The following is an 18,226-nucleotide window of genomic DNA, read 5'->3' on the forward strand; positions in this document are numbered from 1 at the left end:
CTTAACTTTCCGAACTTTGTTACAGGCTTAGAAAACAATTAAAAAATTTGCCATTTTTTCATGGAAAATTGACTGACTTTGGCAAAGGTAACGGGTTGCCCTTACTCTGGGACTACGTATATATAATATTGTTCAACGATGGCAGCGTTGATGGCACATTTGGTTCATTAGTTATCAACCAGTAATTATTTAACTGTTTCGATTGACTGAATATCAACAATTAACCAATTAACCATTGACCAAGCAGTCAATAGAAGCCCCATTTCTCGTAAGCCCTACAAGAAATTCAGTTGCTGACACTGTTCGAAAACACTTTTTTTAAAATTATGGCAAAATTTTATGACACCTTTGACAAAATTTGGGGGGCCTGTGCCCCCCCCCCCCAGGCCCCAATGGGCACGACGCCACTGACGGAGACAATTATGTCAGTCTTTCGAATGCAACACAAAACTTACGGTAACGGGCAAAAAATACTTTATAGCCGCAAATAACATGTTTACAGTAAAGTACATATTTGTCACGCATAAATTGGAACTTATCCAAATAGTGTTGAAAATTATCAAATTTATTTATACAGACTTTAAATGAAATATCACAAAAAAAGACAGAAAAGGAAAATATAAGAAGAACTCCAAAAAAGTGTAAACAATATTTAAAGTATTACAAATTATGAATTCGTTTGCTCTAATAACTTCACATTGTCAAGAAACAATTCAATTTCCATTGTCGTCATTCATCAATCACTACGTCATCAGTATGTATGACTATAATTCTCATGGACGTCAATTGGTTAAAATCACAATCAATAAAATATAACAATTTAAACTAATATACAATAATGTCAATTTGTTTTTAATCTGTATATATCACGTACACTCGATGATTAGGAAAGCCTATATTACTTGTATTGTGCTTTATTTCCTTACCATATTTTTACATAATGGCCTTAACTTTTATATAATGTATCTGTTACGTAATGTCTTGAATCATTACTTATGACACTATATTATAATTTGTCAATGTTCACACTAATTTCCATTTTCTAATTCGCTGCTTACCTGGAAATTTCAACAACTGTTCCAAATTTAATATATTTTCATAAAGAAATGATATCTTTCCTGGAAATTGTCTTAAATTATTTTAAGAATGTTAGAATTTTGGTACTTAAGAAGTGGAAATTTCGAAATAACAGGTCCATCTTTTCACTTTTAAGAACCAATTTGCATTTTTTTAATCTCAAACTTTCACTGCTATATTTCAAACTATCGCCTATTTTCTCTAACTTTCGACTTTAAGATGGGAAGATTAAATAAAGTATTTCGACTTATTATCTTAACATATTGGTGTTGTATTTCATAATTCGACTTATTCCTCACGATATCGCCTTAATACCTCATTAATTCAACTATGTTATCTCAGAATATCAACGTTTCTTGATTAGATTGGTGTTAGGTAATACGGGGTAAAGAAAGGACCACATGGACAAACTGTTGACATTTCGACTTAGTATGTCGAAAATTAACCGATAATGAAGTATGTAAGAAAAAGGTTATACATTGATATAGTGGCTATGAGTATTTCATCTACTTGATATAGGCTCCTGATGGTTTGGTTGTTCTTATGCATATCTCTGGTATGAAAATGAAGATTGTGAGCAACATATTTAATAGGGCGGGCACAATGATTTATTGGGGGAGCAATTGCCCACTCAGTATTTTATTTACTTCCGGGTGTAGGGTTCTGACCAAGTCATTTATACTACACATTATAGTATACACCTCGGTCTAACTAAGAGATTTGAGTGACCATAATGATATGTCCGCTACGAGCTATAATCTTGTCATGCTTTATTCTCTGTTTTGAAAAACATAAATGGTCTTGTCTAATTTATAAATTCCTGATGTAATTTTTGTGACATGTTACATTTATTTTGCTCTGACGGAGGAGGATGATACCGCTCGATCGATACATATTTATAGGCGTGGGATGCGGGGGGGGGGGGGGTAGGTTTCATTATAAATAATTTGATCAAACTATTCCGCAGATTTTCTAGAGGATTTCAGAACGTAGTATAAGACCCAACATGCTGTACCACAAACTACAATTGTTAAGAATAGATACAAGGAGAGTGAATTTAAATTGCTATTTCATTTGGAATAGTGTTTATTATATACTAGACAGTACCATTGTACTTAATAAAACCTTTACATAGATTGTCACCGAGACAACGCTCAATGATTGCTGAACAACGTAGTCGGAGGTTTTTAACACGTTTATTTGCACTCGTGGTTCAACAGGACCACGGTGAAAACTCAAAAGTAAAAATATCAAAACATTAGTATGCAAACACAGGTGAAACAAACACATGAATTTGCACAAATCAATAATAACATAAAACAGAATAAAAGTTCCTCTAAGAAATACTGCACAAAAGGAAGAAGTATAACAAAGAACATTTGGTAACATGAAACACAAAGCATAAACTAAGATTAACAAAAATTACCTCCATAATAATAATAACGCTCAACTTAACATCGCTGACGTGCAAAACTAGCCGCACGTCAAACTGCGAAATACAGGGGCATTCAGGGGTTTATGCGGCTTTTGGGGGTTTTCGGCGGCTTTTTGGAGAATCATAGAATACCAATAAAAATAATAACCTCTCGAGAGATACTCCACGAAGATGATACTTTAACCCGAGATACTCTTACAAATAAGCAACGCAATAAATACACGAAAAGGCAACAAAGATGGTACAAAGCATATAGCAAAATCACATTAAAAGCAAATCTCAAGAATGCGATATTAAAGAAGTATACAATTAGGATATCTACCCCTTTAATGCCTTTATAAAACATATATAGATAACATATTACTTAGGATTTCACTATGAGAGCACATGCGACGCCACCCCTGCACCATGAGAGGAATGAAGCATGTAACTACGTAACACTCACATAATACGTAAGTATTCATCGATTACGTAAGTATGCGAAGCAAGGATGTGGGTATAAAAGGTCACAACCTAAACACCTAATTACCATTGGGCTAGGGCAGCATTAACCTTTGCCCGACATCGACCAATCGCAAATTTCCTTTTAACCACGCTTAGGAAATAACACACATCGGCAACGATGACATAGATCATTAATATGTTGCTTCTTTGATAAATTTTCACCAATAATTAATCCTAAGTATTTTGTTAAATGTGATTTAAAAAATATGAAATACCCTCAAGTGAAAAATATCGTAACATTAATGACTATTATTACGAGCAAGGAAATTGTGTTGCTGGTTTGCTAAATGTGTTAAATTAACTTGCGTCAAATTGCATCAATCAATTTACTAAACAATGTCTTCCTATAGACTCTTTTATATTTGTCTATTATCTGTATTTCCCCCAGGAGGGAGGTATTGCCAGGGTCGTAGTAGCCTTCCAGTAAAGTCAGCTTCGCCTTCTCTTAGTTTGGACTTTTTTTTCGGATATGCTTCCATTCTGAATATAATGTGATTGTCTTTTCTTACGTTTACTGCATTCATTAAAATACTGTTTTTATTTCTGTTCATTCCGGAATGATTCTGCTAACATGCAGGATCCGTACATAAGTATACCAGATAACACTTTGTTGCCAAGAAATAATTTGGTATTTTAAAGAAACTATTGCCAATGAGACTATAGCTTTGATCATTAATTCTGGTTGGAAGAGTAATAGAGTACGGTCGGATTCGTCCAACACGGCAACATACGGAAACGTTGTACTCAAAGCCGAAGTCTTCTTTGTACAAACCCTTTGGCCCGCAACGGCAGATTCGATATTGTTCAAAAGGTTTCTTTTACTAACATCGTAGAGTCTGTATCATTTGTATTTTTTTTTTATCAAACTCGACCCACAGAGTAGAATAAAGTTATCAAAGGAACTTTAAAATTCCTCTTGGTAATATTAAATTAGTAAATGTTAATAATTTTATGTAGTTAACATGTCGTTAAATGTTGTATAAATAACTGCTGGCACCGCAGCAGACGTATGAGGAGCACATGTACTTGTTTATGTATTATAAATAAGGTTCTCATTCGACTACTAAACAATTATATTACATGCCAACCTTACGCATTACCAGTTGAAACCCTCTACAAAATCTAACAATGTCCTCTGCGAATTAATAACGTCACACATCCGGATGTTGTTCAAGCTAAGTTCTTCAATACCGCCCTCACTCCCATTTGGTGAACATTTCATACTGATTGCTCAGCAATATCAAAACCACAGGGTCCACATTGTAAGGAAAGGTGCACGTCACAGAAAACAGTGCCTTGGAGCTGAAAGAACCGGCGAGTTGTAGTCACGTCAAATGATTTCTATCAAGTTGACAATGCACATACTCAACTTGTTAATTTTGGCCAAGATATGAATAGAGCGTTTACTTTACAACTCGATGAAAATCATATCTTTGACTTGTTGCCAAGTTACGTGAAGCACACCAAGCTCGAATTTGTTTTATCATTTTCGTCAAGCGGTAACGTTAGCGTAACTCGTGAGCTCTACAAAATAGGCAACTTTAAAGTGTTTTGAAGAACTCGCCTGTCCCTCCAGAACCACTGTAGATTTGTCACCAGTGTCGTTAATATATGATATTACATGCGGCGGATATTGTATACTGTCATAGATTCCTACACGCACGCTACGATTACGTGATTTGTATTTTTGAAAATCTACTAAACTTTTTTGACGGAAGAATACGACGAGGAAAGTGCGTTTCATGACGAGTAATTCTAGTAATAACCCGCTGTTTATTGAATTTCCAAATAGTCTGAAATGTTCCATTGCAAGGCCGGGCGTGATTTTTTTCCCAAACAGCTAATCGTCTAATCAGATTGCTCGTGACGTCAGCATCAATGATGCCCATCACTAAATAGAAAAATGGAAGACATACACTGAATCAGAAGAATGATAAGGCCAATGGGTCTTAAATGTCAAAACATGAATGAGTTCATGGACGTCACTGAAACATGATGCTTAAGCTGAACATATACAATTTTGTTGTTGATTGTCCTGTGACGTTTAGTTAAATCTACTTAAGGGGTTGCCTTCTAAACGCCCTAACTTTACCTTTAAGGCTTGGATCACTTGTTGACCTTACTTATGATACATACGCTGTATACATTGCAAGATTCGTGAGCCGTTTATTGAAATCGGATTCGATTCGTGGAATGGATACACTAAAATAACACGTCTTAAATGAATATACGCAAACATGACAGCAGCAATAGTTTGAATTGGAACTATACGTGAGTGTATTGCGCGACTAGATTAGGACTACAGTAAGTCTGCAATTTTCCTGTCTAAAATTTGGGAAATGGTTTGCGAATAATCAATGCTTTATTTACACAACTTTTCTGTTAAATCATATGTATCTCCATTGGGTTAGATCATATATAGAGGAAACTATTGAATATACACAGTACATATAGGACTAAACAGGATAGGCCGAAGCTCAAGTGAGGGGTGAAGAATGCTGGGTAACCGTCATCAATGACTGATATCCTTGAAAGAATTATTTTTGGTGGAGAGGAAGTTGGTCCTTTTATTGAGTCAAAGTATAGACACAAGCTACTAATAATAATCAATCCTGTCATCTCGACAAAAGTTCTGAGCAATTTTAAGAAGTGGTTTCAGAAGGGGATAGGAGTGGGGTGGGGGGGGGGGGGGTAGGGTAAAAACTGAACTGTTTTTGCATCACAACACAGTTCTCAAATGTCCATACTGCATAGTGTGCAGTATGGTAGCCTATACTTCCGTCACTGCACTGTGTTCACCTTAATACATATATGCCTACAGCACATGTGTGATGCACCATGTACGAAACTGTTACGGTGCTATGTTATCGATAAATGGCTTCACAGAAAACTTCGATCAAACATCGATAGTAGATCATACAATCTAACAAACTAGGGTGCTTAATATATAAACCAATTCCAAAGATATCTACATATACTCACTGGCGGATCCAGGGCCTTTGTTTGGGAGGGGCCAAAGTGGCATTAGAGTGATATGGGGGAGGGGTCTAAGGGGAGGGGGTGCCCCCCTCCCCTTTGGAAAATGTTCTATTGCTGAATGCCCTCAGATGCAATCTGGTGCGACAAAAGTGTACAAAAGTGTACAAAGTGTAAAATATTTATAAAACAAAGTTGGGATCATCTTTCTCAAGAAATTTTATTTCTCATAGGTTATATATTTCTTACAACCAGCCTGTAACTGCAAAATGGTGTTAAACTGTAAATCCTCATGCTCATACATTTACATAGCTCCCAACTCTTGAGAAGGCAAATACTGGTCCATGCCACGAATCGCCGTCCTGGGGGAGGGGTATAAGGGGAGGGGGTGTCCCCCTCCCCTTTTGAATTATTTTTGGAATCCTGGTGATGCCTACATGTAAAATGGTGGCACTTAGAAAGGCTTTTGTCACCCAAAATTTTCTGAGAAATATGCATTTTTTTGTGTGTAACATCAATAAATTGAATAGTAGGTGATAATTCATTCTTTCCCGTGGCATGAAAATGTTCGCTGCTCGCCCCAATGAAAAGAATTATAGGCTAATTTGAGGTTCAAATGATGCTGTAAAGTAAGGTGACCATATTTACCTGACTGGAATCAGGGACATTTATTGCGTGACTGATATGGGGGAGGGGTCTAAGGGGAGGGGCTGTCCCCCTCCCCTTTTGAAAAATTTCAAGTGCCTAAGGTGCTTAGATGTAAAATGGTGATACTTAGAAGCACTTTTTAAGTCGATTTTATTTTCAAAAATGTAGCTTTCCTTAGATGAAATTTACTTACTTTACGAATGAGTGCTAGGCTAGATCGATCTAGCATATTCCACTTTACACTGGCCCAACTGAAATACTGGCTAGTTCCGTTCTGCGACTGCACACTTGACTAAATTCTGTTTTTACAATTGTTTTACTAATAATGTGGGATATTTTCGAAATTCCTGAACATTTTGCGAATCAGGGACATTTTCGGGGACACTTGTTCATCGGGGACAACACACTGTAATCGGGGACTGTTCCCGAAAATCGGGGACGTCTGGTCACCTTACTGTAAAGGAGGTTTTATACTCTATTATGCTAAATGCTAAAGAAATGATGGTTGCTAAGTCAAAATTTGATGCAAATTTTTTTATGTATACTTGACAATTACAATGCGGTTTTTCGGACGCTTGTGCGGGTCAGCGGGTTTGGGTGTTAGAATGCGGGTCTAATTCCCGCGAATTGCGGGTCAGTTGGGAGCTCTGCATTTAATTTTAAACCAGAAAACGAAAAGGTTAAGTCTAGTCTACCACTGCTATTCCTCTCGATTTTTTTAATTTCCAATCATATGATTTAGCGGATGTTCGGAAACACTTTTTGGCTCACCTTTGGGGGGGGGGCATGGCCCCCCTTGGCCCCCCTTGGATCCGCCAGTGCATATACTGACGAAAAGCTTCGGGAAATTTTAAACGGGTATACATTCGTTGCAACGAATTGATTCAGACATTTTGCTTACCGCGAAGTACAAGGTTTCTATATTTATATACTTCCGACCAATCATGAGCGACTATTTACACACAATTGCAAACTTGTTTGGGGAAAAACGCGACCGGGTAGGGCCTGGGTACGCTCCCCATCCAGATTTGTAAAACTGGTTAATAAAAAGGAACCTGTTAATTTTTGTAAATTGAAAGTGTCCTTTCCTTATTTAAAAATGTCGTTTTGTTGATAAATTAAGAAATATTTCATTTGAAAGTGCCTTTTTTTGTTTAACCCCCCCCCCCCCCCTTCGCAGCCCATGCCAAAAAAGGTAGATTGCCATACAGGAATAGTGTGTGTATTTGGGCATACATGGTAAAATGACAAACTATTTTAAGAAATTCATGCATTCACTTGGGAAGAAGGAGATATGACATTAAGGAAACAGATACATCTATTGGAAACGTATTTATTATTGTATGAAGAAATGATACATAAAAAGATGTATTAGGGTATGAATGTAAAATTTCAGTTCCAAGATAAAATGGTTGAGTTTGTTACATCACGATTGTCCATGATACCGTACGGATCGAATTCCTGTCGGATAACTAAACCATTTTGTTACACAAAATGAAAAATAGCCGCCTGTATGATACGTTGAATAGCGAGTTACATTCTGGTACATTAAACAAATAAACCATGTAGTAAATAGTATATAATTCAAAGAACAATTCACAATCAACCCCCCCCCTCCCCCACACACACACACACACCGCTACAATTACCACTCCATGTCAGTTTTTGCAGATACATATAAGGACACTACAAAAAAACAAAACATTAACAAGTAATTCCTGTTAATGATTCATTGTCTTCATAGCAAAAGTGGCAGAATGTAGCAACATTTTGCATCTAAGCACCCTTCCATTTTACAAAAGTGCATTCCTGGGGTGCATCGAATGAACCCAAAAGCCTATTTGTTGACGATGACGGTGACGATGACGATGACGACGAAGACGACGACGACGATGACAGCAAGAAAGAAATAATTGTTGACACATCTAAAACAAATCTTTGGTAACTCTTTACAATAGCCATATATACAAGTTTAATTCAAGTTCAAATTGTGTATTCAAATTCAATCTTCGGTTATCAATCTATTTACCAATAGAGATAAGTAATATAATACAAAAAGTATGTAGCCAGGGCCATTTTTAAGAAGTCATTTAAGCGTTACTTAAAACAGGACAATTCGCAAAGGCGTTACAAAGGCTTTTACGTCATCAGTTAAAATTTAGTAACTGACGTCTCCCTGCTATTGTATATGCAGTAAGGCCTCCGACTCGGTTGGATAATTATGAATATATTTGTTTGTTCCTACGTTTACTGAAGAAATGACTCATAACTGAAATTGTGTTTATAATAAAAGTACACAGAATATAAGTGTAACTAAATAATCAAATCAGAACGTATGGCGCATCAGTTGTACGACAGGTTTTAACACGGCGATCATGGAAAATATGAAGTAGTGGATATGTTACTGGAAATAGCTTTATAAATCTGCACAGTTTGGACATATTGACCGGTTTTGTAATGGAATTCCGATACTGTCATTTTCACCTTAGACTTAGAAAAGCTTGATCTATAACTATGGCATTGTATGTTAATCAACACTTCCTCAACCAAACAATTGGACACAACCACCCATTCCAGGACCATTTGATACCGGAACCAATAATCAAGGATTGAATATAACATGAAGGATTTCCATTTTATTGAAACTAAAGCTCATTGAGTCAATGATATTTACACCAAAACAAAGGACATCCAATTAAAACCTGATTAGGTAAGTAAATAAGGTTCATAGATTGTACTGATCAATGTAGGAAATAAGGGAGGTGGTATAGTGCAGGACCTGGTGACAAAGAGGGAAATCCACCACTCCCGACCTCCCCCCCCCCCCCCCTACACACACACACAAACACGATATACTTCATTTAGTGTCAATTTGTATTCAAGTTATTTCATTTTAGGGTGAGCTTGTGTATGTGTGATGTCTTTTTGTTGTTGATTTTGAACTCACCTATGTAGTTCACTTTTTTCTTTGTTTATGTAATCTACTCTCCTTAAAATGAAAGACTGAAATGTTAGTCTAATCATCTGAAATTTTAGTCTAATGATGGATGGTATTAGTGATCAAACTACAAAGACTAAATTCCAGTCTGAAATGTAAAGACTGAATGTCAGTCTTAGCTAGACTAAATACTCTGCAGTATAATAGACTGAAAATCAAACCATTTTAAACTGAACAGTTAGAAGTTTAGACCGAATTATTGCAGCACCAGTCTAAATTAGATTGAACACTTTCTAGGATATTAGACTGATATATAGGCTGAAAAGTCAGTCGTTTAGAATGAATTATTACACATCATAGCTATACTGTCAATCTTATGAATTGCAAATTCTGGTTTGAAAATGCTTTCCTAATGATCCTCCATGTTGGCTAAGTGCTGAAATTCGTCATTGTTGATGCATTTACCCTCAAAAACAACATTCTAAGATATGTTAATGCAAGGGAATTTACTGAAAGGTGCATAATGGCTCCTGAGTTAGTATGGTCTGTATTTCAGTCTTTTTCTCAACACAAGCACCAGAAAACACACTACTTGTTAAGAAAAAGTCGCCTAGGAAAGAACCTGGGCACGAAAACCAAACTACCGAACGACTGATGCGCTCTCAACCCCAGTCCTGCAGCACTAAAAGAACAATCTCCATATGTGACTTTGTTAGTATGAGGAATGATTAGAGAAAGATGACTTTGGGACCGTAATGCCCTAGCTGGCGTGTAGCGTTTAACTAAATCAGACATATAACCCGGAGATTGATCATTAAGAACACGAAAAACGTGCAGAATGAGTTTGTAATTTATCCGGCGATGAATTGGTAACCAATGCAGGTCTCGGAGTACAGGAGTTATATGTTCGTAACGACGGGTTCTGGTGATGATTCTGGCAGCCGTATTCTGGACCCTCTGTAGTTTTTTGATTGAGGAGCATGACGTTCCATTCAAGAGAGCATTACAGTAATCGAGACGAGATGTAACCAGTGAATGGACGAGAGACTTGGTTACCTCCTCGTTAAGGGATAGACGAATTCTCCCGATGATACGTAATTGGCTGTAACAAGACCGACTAATTAAATTTATATGGTTTTTCATGGACAAATATGAGTCAAATAACACACAAAGATTCCGTACTGATGACGAGGGTGGAATGACATCATTGCCCATTCTCAATGAAGGAAGGTGGATCGTTCGTTTGCTATGCTTTGAATGGAAAATTATCATGTCTTGTCATCGTTAAGCTTAAGCATGTTAACAGCCATCCATTTTCTGACATCTTCAAGACATGTCTCCAATATATGTAGAGGATTAATTGCATCAGGAGAATCAAGTGGCTTAAACGAAAGGTAAATTTGGGTGTCGTCGGCATACATATGGTAATCAAGGCCATGCTGCCTCATAAGATCGCCCAGTGGTTTAGTATACATGGAGTATAACTTTGGTCCTAGTACTGATCCCTGAGGAACACCATATTTAAGTAACAGAGGTGCAGATTTTATGTTATCAATGATGACGGACTGGCGTCTATTTTGAAGATAAGAAGTCATCCATTTTAAGGCGTTTCCGGTTATCCCATACATATTACGAAGCCGATTTAGCAAAATTGAGTGATCGATGGTGTCAAATGCAGCAGATAAATCCAGTAAAACTAATGCTACTGCCTTTCCGTCGTCTATGTTATGCACGATGTCGGACTGTACCTTGATTGGGGTTGTTTCGGTCGAATGTAACTTGGTATAGGCACTTTGATATTTTTCTTGAAGTTCGTTGTCGTCCATGTACTGATCGAGGCGCCGAGCAACAACTTTCTCTAATACCTTTGGCAAGAAGCTAAGGTTTGAGACAGGTTTTGTACGAAGTATAGGAGAGATCCAGATCTACTAGTTGGCAGCTTCCAATAAATATACCTCTTCATATTTAACTATCTGTGCAACATGTAGATTAGAGTAGATATAGTACAGATGTCCTTCTGAAATGAAAAGAAAGAATATTAAATAATTAGAACATCACATAAATTGCACCATCTAGTCCAAATGGTATGGACTGTTCATTAAGCTACTTCCCTAATCACAGGCTGAGAGATTTACCATCCACCTCCTACAACTTTTACAGATGGTATTACAAGTAGATTTAATATTCGGCATATTTTTTTTTTCCTAATAGGGTTGTAAATTAGTATAACGGTTTGCCTGAGAAAGTTGTACTTGCAAGTAGTGTGAATGGGTTTAAGAATGCTTTGGACAAGCACTTTAAGCATGGTTATTGGCTCAGAGTGTTTGTTTCTTCAGTTTTCTTTCTCTCTCAGGACTATAAGGTCCTTGATGGGGACTTGAGTGTCCCTCCTGATCCTGTTTTTCTACTAAACTAAACTAACCCGTTTCACACGGCCCTCTGATACCTTACACCCAATAGCTACTCTAAGTTACAACTTACGTAGTTACTATTGTTTTTTAATGATCAAATCTGAGCACTGTACACAAAACTTGTTTGGCTCCACAAAGTAGTTTGAGTATGATACAGGCCACCATATCACCTTATTTCTCTTCCTTAACAACATTATATCCCTAACGCAATGTTATTAAGAAGCATAGACCTAGGCTTATTGGTCGAGGTTACAATTAACTAGCGTAGCCTCGTTAGGCTTAGGTAACTTAACATGATTGGGTAAATTTTAAATAAAGTAAATAACTAAGTAAATAAAAGTTAGGCCTAGGCTAGATTGACTTAACTGCACATTTACCAACTACTAACTAGCCTACTATAACTAGTGCTAGACCAAGACTAAGCCCTGTTGTGTTAAACCTAGGCTTTAGACAGTAGTACCAGCCAACTATAACTTACAATCCTAGCCGTAGGGATGTAGAAGACGGTAAAATCGCGTATCACGTGACATCTTGTGATCACACGCAAATTTGAATGATTCGATACGTAAAGCACAAAGAATAAGATAGACGCTCAAAAAGCCTCAAATTCGATCAAGTTCAAAGCAGTATGTTACCTTCTCACCATGAGAGAGAAACAGCTCTGTTGAACTGTGTTTTAATAAATTTAATTTATGTTTCTCCAATTTTTCTGTACCATCGACATGCGAATAGTCAGTGCATGTGAATTGTGTGTAATTTCAATGTAAAATAATTTAAGGTCGGCCTAGCCTAACTTTTTTGTCATAAAACTGTTGTACGGATACCTTTACAAAGGAATAATTTAATCTTGCATCATGGTTCTATCAGAGAATATCTCAAAACGACATTATCATTAATCACGTCCGTAATATCCCAACGGGTACATTTTGTACGTCCACGATTTTAGAGACATTTTCTGAGGCTTCACCTGTCAAAACTTCAATTTAGTCAAATATTTGAAGGAGAGTATAATATTAAATAATCTTCAGGAAACAGAACGATCAGCTGCATCATCAGTTTTTGGAGAAAGAAAAAGACCAAATTAGCATCGCGGTTTTACCGTATGCATATACCATCTAAGTTTGGGCCTACATCTTTTCATCATTTCTCTTTATTTATAAGCTTCTTGAGCGTCCACAAACATATCAAAGTAATAGAGTATAGGACAAGACAGAACACTCGAAAATAATTTGCCTATGCTAAGTTTGTCATGATAGGATTAACGTTAGGCCTAACTCGAACCTAGGCCTAAATTACTATTAGTTAATACTAGCCCTACGTACAGTGATTCGTTAACGCTAGCCATATAGCCTGTAAGTATGTTAGGCCTAACTAGACTATGCCTACCGCCAGTCAACATCCTATTCAGTGTTCTAAACTGCAAATGTACAATATGCACGCAGGCAAAGCCACACAATTGTGCCTGTTAACATTTTATATAAATTAAACAAAAGAATAAAGTAGGACCTACACTCAATCTGTGTAAGGAATTCGTCACCAAAGCCTTCTCCGCCAGAAACGTTCTTAGCAATTCTGCCATTTTCACTGGAACTTCCAAGTACATACGTGTATAGAGGGACGTAGCTAAGGCCTGATGATTGGGGGGGGGGGGGGGTGTAGTGGCTGGAATTCCAACTGGATGGGTTTTGAAGTCAGAAAATTCCAACTGCTGCCTTGTACCCTCCATGCACTACTCGTCAACGATACGGTCAGTGTCATTCAGACTCCCCATCTTTCGCGACTGCACTTTTGTTCCGAACTTTTTTCGAATCATTTGTACCACTGGCGCTCACTTCACAAGCTAATGAATCATTATGGTTAAGCAAGTTAACTGCGTATAAGTTTTATGCTTGAAGGCTACATAGACTACTAACTACAAAAGCTATGTTAAAATAACAAAGGGGAATTTTTTTTCTTCAACAAATTATATTCGACTTAGTTAATGACCCCAAAATACAGTGCTTTTTCCTAGCGCACTTAACATTATTTCCAATTGGAATGAAATGAACAATAATTATTAAACATTTTGCAGAAAAATGTTGAGTTTACGAGATACGATAAGTTGTCTTTTAAACATTTGGCAGAAAATCGTTCAATTGCTCAGTTTGAATGAAGTGAACAATTGAACATTTTGCAGATTTTTTTTTTTAAATTGACAAGATATGATAAGTTGTCAGCTAAACATTTTGCAGAGAAAATGTCCAATTGACGAGATATGATGAGTTGTCAATTAAACATTTTGCAGAAAATTGTTCAATTGCTCAGTTAAAGCAACTGACCAATCCAACATTTTTTCTGTTTTATAATAAGATTTTATCTTGTTATCTAAACAATTTACTGAAAAATGTCAACTTACGTGACAAAGTTTTTCTTATGTTGATGGCACTTTTAAGCTTCCGTAGATTAGTATTGAGCGTTTTAGTTGTATACCATAGAGGCAATATATATCCTGAACTTACTTCAAGCTAGCGAACAGGGTCAACCCACCTAATAGCAAAATGAGTACATAAATAAACCGAATTGAAGCTGGCGAACGTTGTACAGTGGTTCTATGAGGCATATTCAAAATCATACGAAGTTTTGTATGGTGGAGTATAAGGATAGCGAGATACAGTTTCACAAAGTGGTAAGGAAAACGGTAAATATGACTAATCAAAGGTAAATATTGAACGAAATTTTTCACATTTTAGGTCATACACAACCACAGGAATATACGAATAGGCCCAGGTAAATTAGAGTGTGACAGTCGGAAGTTCCGACGGTCGGACTCAAATTGTCCAACTGTCGTCAGTTTGACCAAGTTTGGGGGGGGGGGGGTGAGACACTCCGCTATCGACGTCCCTGCGTGCATATATAAATAGTTTGTATATATCCCTGCACTACTTGCAATGCGCTAGGGTGCGCGGTCCTATCATGTACGCCACTCATTGTAATCATGCAAATATCAAGAACACGTGATCATATATTACTTTCCTGATTGGACGTGATTTCAGTGGAATAAAAAGACTTACATCAACGCGATCCCGTAGCAAAATTGAATAATATGATTGGATACTTCGGTCAGTGTAAACAAAAATTGAGCTTCGCAACGGATTCTTTATATGATATGGAGTGATTTTTGGTCTAAACTCAGTCCAATACACTGAAAACAATTGCAATCGCACTTCAAACTGAAACATTCAGTCTATCATGTTAAGAGAGTACATGCAATAATTTCCATCATCCGTTGCTCTACACATAGCCCGTTCACATTCCCGTTGCTAAGTAGAGAGGTTTAATTTGGGCAGTTGTATATAGAAACTAAACGAAAAAAAACAACAAAATAACGAATCACAGGTCCCCACGATAGCCTACGTACCCCCCCCCCTCTCTCTACCGTACATTATATAGATGATGTGTATTTTGTTTCGTAAGAAACCTATCAACAACTAGAAACCGTGTACTGGTACAAGTACCTTGAAAGTATATACAGTTAATATATTGAACTAATCAATGAAGGAATTAAGGAAGGTGAGGATAGTACAAAACCTGATAGCCAGGCAATAGAATTGTACCCCAGTCCTCTCTCATCAACATATCAACAAAAAAAAAAATCATTGACTATGCCTTGAACAACAAAATCTACTTTTCTTCGAAGCGTATATTATTACAGCAAAACCAATTATAAAGTGCTTAAACTCCGTAACGGTTGCCATGATACAATTATTCCGTCTGACGTCACTGTGTCTATACTTCTCTTTTACAAATTATTGTCTCTTTGTGGCAACAAATTCGCATCAGTGGTTTCAATTGTTCAAGTTTATAAAGTATTTTCTGCATACGAAACTTACCCGACTACTAAGTTTGTAAAAGTACCCTGTCTTCGCTATGCACTGTAATATGCTGGAAGCAAAATGTCTTTAATGTGAATACAGTTATTGTAAGATTAGTTTCTGCAAGCTTTAAATCCAGACCTACATAGCGAGGTCTTCTCAATTACTGGTCATGTTCCCTGCACTGAACTACGTTAATCCACACTGATGTGCTATCACTCTTGTCATAGACTAGTCATTAATCGAATTTTACGAAGATTATTTTTGTATCAGGAACGTAAATTCATGGTGTGGGTAGGATAAGAAACGAAAGAAACACGAAATATACGACAGTACTGCAATGGTCAATGGATCCCCACCACGGTTCTGGGATACAAACAAAGCCATTGCATTCGTCGTTCCCACGTGTATTTTTATGGAACTAGAAATCTAAGCAAGCAAGTAGTTGGGGAGAGACTAAATTAACGAAGTTTGTTTTTACATAATTGCCAGTAAACGGTTTAGTAAAGGTATTTTTTTAAAAGCCATAATTGCCATCTCGTATTAGAAATTTAAGTTGAATGACTGTCACGCAAATTATATTTATTTATAGAATCTTTACACAGTCAAACCAAACGCTAAGAAAATGATCATTTTGTGTTTGCTATCAAGTGAATGATCGAGGTCTACTTTTCTAAGTTTTAAAGCAGCTTTTAGCGTCCTTTTCTATAATGTTCTCAACCGCATTGACCCCACGATGCCATAACGGCATACATACCTAGCTTATCTATTCAAATCTAACTTCGCATGGTGGTATAATGTAGTATAATTTACAAATGTGAACTTTTTCTTTCTCGAAGATATTTTCCGTTAGGATCGAAATCAATCCCGCCATAACATGATTAATTAAATTCTGCGAACGTCATTGAATAATGAGATAAATAATGTTTACTTTGCCGGCGTCGTATAAGCAACCCAGAACATCAGTATGTACTACAACGCTGTGCTCTATTTGTTTATATTCTGTATGGCTGTGATAACGACTCAACTTTTTCGGATTACTGAATGAATCTATTTTAAGCAATGGCTCATTTTTAAACTTGTCAGCTATTCACTGATTGGTTGAATTCAACTTAGTCGATTTGGGGAACTGTATACGAATAATTTTAAATGAGGAATTTGTCAGGAGACACTCTACTCATTATCTGCAGAAGTCCTTAATTACTCGCCAATTGATGCTCTTGGCAGGGAAAAACTTGGCTAATATCGTAGTTTGCTGTTTTGTGATTAATTTATGTAAAAACACTCGATGGACATGTCAATAGGGTGGGAAAACTGCGACAAAACGCAAAAAAAAAGGTGCTTTAAGAAGTTATAATAACTTGCAAGCAAAATACCGATTACAGTAGTATCCCACCCGCTGAAGAAGGCTAAATAGGGTGGGGCGGGGAATTCGAGAAACAACTTTTCTGTTACTGAGATATAAATGTTTGAGTTTAGTCATAAAAAAGAAAAGTACTGGTTGTGCAATAACCTATCACGTCACAACATTATGCACCTTAAATTGTCTTTGTTTTCTGTTATAATTGAAAGCGGCTTACGTAACCTTTAGTATGGTAAGGTGACCAGACCTCCCCGATTTTCGGGGACAGTCCCCGATTACAGTGTGCTGTCCCCGATGAACAAGTGTCCCCGAAAATGTCTCCGATTCGTCAAAATGTTCAGGAATTTCGAAAATATTCCACATTATTAGTAAAATAATTGAATAAAAAAAATTAGTCAAGTGAGCAGTCGCAGAACGGAACTTATAACCAGTATTTCAGGTGGGCTAGTGTAAAGTGGAAACACTGTTAAAATATGCTAGCTCGATCTAGCCTAGCACTCTTTCTACCGTATAATTGGCAACTACGGCGACACAACCACGATTATATTGTGAGCATAACCACTCACAAGCTCTCAAAGAATCACGTAAAGTAAATGAATTTCATCTAAGAAAAATCTACATTTTTGAAAATAAACTTCATTTAAAAAACAGTGCTTCTAAGTATCCCCATTTTACATCTAAGACACCCCCTCCCCTTAGACCCCTCCCCATATCAGTCACGCAATAAATGTCCCTGGTTCCAGTCAGGAAAATATGGTCACCTTATAGTAGGGCCATATAATTTAGTAATTTACAAAAGTCGTACCTATCGACCAACTCTCTCCGCGTTCCATACGCGTATGACTTGTGATGAATAACTGAATTATGAAACAGACACAGCAGACAGGCTGTTATGCGTATTATAGTATAATAATGACTCGGATCGTGTCTCGAAAAGTTGGGGGTTCGTGGACAACTGTGACATCCACAGGGGGTTCGTGGGGGGAATAAAGTTAGGGGAACCCTGGTTTAATGTTTAAGCAG

At 37.0% G+C, this 18,226-nt stretch overlaps 1 protein-coding gene across 3 annotated transcripts in view; it reads left to right on the top strand.

Moving 5' to 3' along the window:
- LOC139970048 (uncharacterized) overlaps positions 1-18,226 on the top strand; it is a 39,476-nt gene that overhangs the window by 3,921 nt on the left and 17,329 nt on the right. Inside the window, exon 1 of one of the 3 annotated variants that reach the window (XM_071975654.1) lies at positions 8,746-9,350. The exons of the other annotated variants lie outside the window; for them this stretch is intronic. The gene's annotated coding sequence lies outside the window, so the exon portion shown is untranslated. Of the gene's footprint in view, positions 1-8,745; positions 9,351-18,226 lie in introns of those variants that run through there. 3 annotated transcript variants of the gene reach the window in all.

The sequence above is a fragment of the Apostichopus japonicus genome, chromosome 7, assembly GCF_037975245.1.
Source record: "Apostichopus japonicus isolate 1M-3 chromosome 7, ASM3797524v1, whole genome shotgun sequence".
Classification (NCBI taxonomy): domain Eukaryota; kingdom Metazoa; phylum Echinodermata; class Holothuroidea; order Aspidochirotida; family Stichopodidae; genus Apostichopus; species Apostichopus japonicus.